Raw genomic sequence first — 1,001 nt, forward strand, 5'->3', positions numbered from 1 at the left:
ATCGCTTCTCGGCCTTTTGGCTGAGATCAAGTGTAGTATAATATGTACTGTGTGCAGTGCTTAGTTGCTCAGTTGAAAGTTGAATACTTACACTATAATTTTGTTTTTAATTTCATTTATTTCTTTTTGGGGCGCCCTGCAGCATGTGGGATCCTATTTCCCCAACCAGGGATCAAACTCATGCCCTCTGCATTGGAAGCAGAGAGTCAACTGCTGTACCACCAGGGAAGTCCCTAGTTTTCTAAGAGAATTGTTCGTTCTTAAGCTAAATGAAGTGGTGTTAGCTGCAGCCATCTGCCTCTTCAACTTGAAATAAATAAGCATGTATATATGGACATATATATGTATATATATGGACATATACAACACGAAAAAATGTTAACAATTGACATATCTAGATAAAAGGTAAAGTTAGGGGGATTCCTTGGTGGCTCAGTGGTAAAGAATCTGCCTGCCAATGCAGGAGACATGGGTTCAATCCCTGATCCAGGAAGATTCCACATGCCATGGAGCAACTAAGCCCATGTGCCACAACTACTGAGCCTGTGCTCTAGAGCCTGGGAACCACAACTACTGAAGCCTGCATACCTTGAGCCCGTGCACTATCACTAAAGAATAGCCTCCACTCGCTGCAACTAGAGAAAAGCCTGTGCGGCAATGAAAACCCAGCACAGCCAAAACTTAACAAACAAAATTAAAGTTAGGGAGGTATGCGTATGATATATGCAATTCTTCTGTAAGTTGTAAGATTTTCTCAATATACATTTTTTTTTCAATGTAAATTTTTAAAGGCCCACTTTATGATTCTTTTATTAAATAAATAACACAAAAGAAAAAAAAATTAAATACCCTGGTGCCACAGTAAAGTGGAAAGAAAATGGGTCAGGGCACCCTGAGTACTCATTACTCAGAGTTCTATCAATAAATAACTGAGCATTTTGGGAGAAAGTCACTAAATCCTTTCATGACTCAGTTTTCTATAAAATGAAAGCGCTGCTCGA

General features: G+C 39.3%; 1 non-coding gene across 1 annotated transcript; it reads left to right on the forward strand.

The window, feature by feature from the left end:
- On the forward strand, nt 1-189 carry LOC139033186 (U2 spliceosomal RNA). Its single transcript, XR_011485814.1, has one exon. It is a non-coding gene; the product is annotated as a U2 spliceosomal RNA (small nuclear RNA).
- Nucleotides 190-1,001: the final 812 nt, after the last annotated feature.

Source organism: Odocoileus virginianus, chromosome X (assembly GCF_023699985.2).
Source record: "Odocoileus virginianus isolate 20LAN1187 ecotype Illinois chromosome X, Ovbor_1.2, whole genome shotgun sequence".
Classification (NCBI taxonomy): Eukaryota; Metazoa; Chordata; class Mammalia; order Artiodactyla; family Cervidae; genus Odocoileus; species Odocoileus virginianus.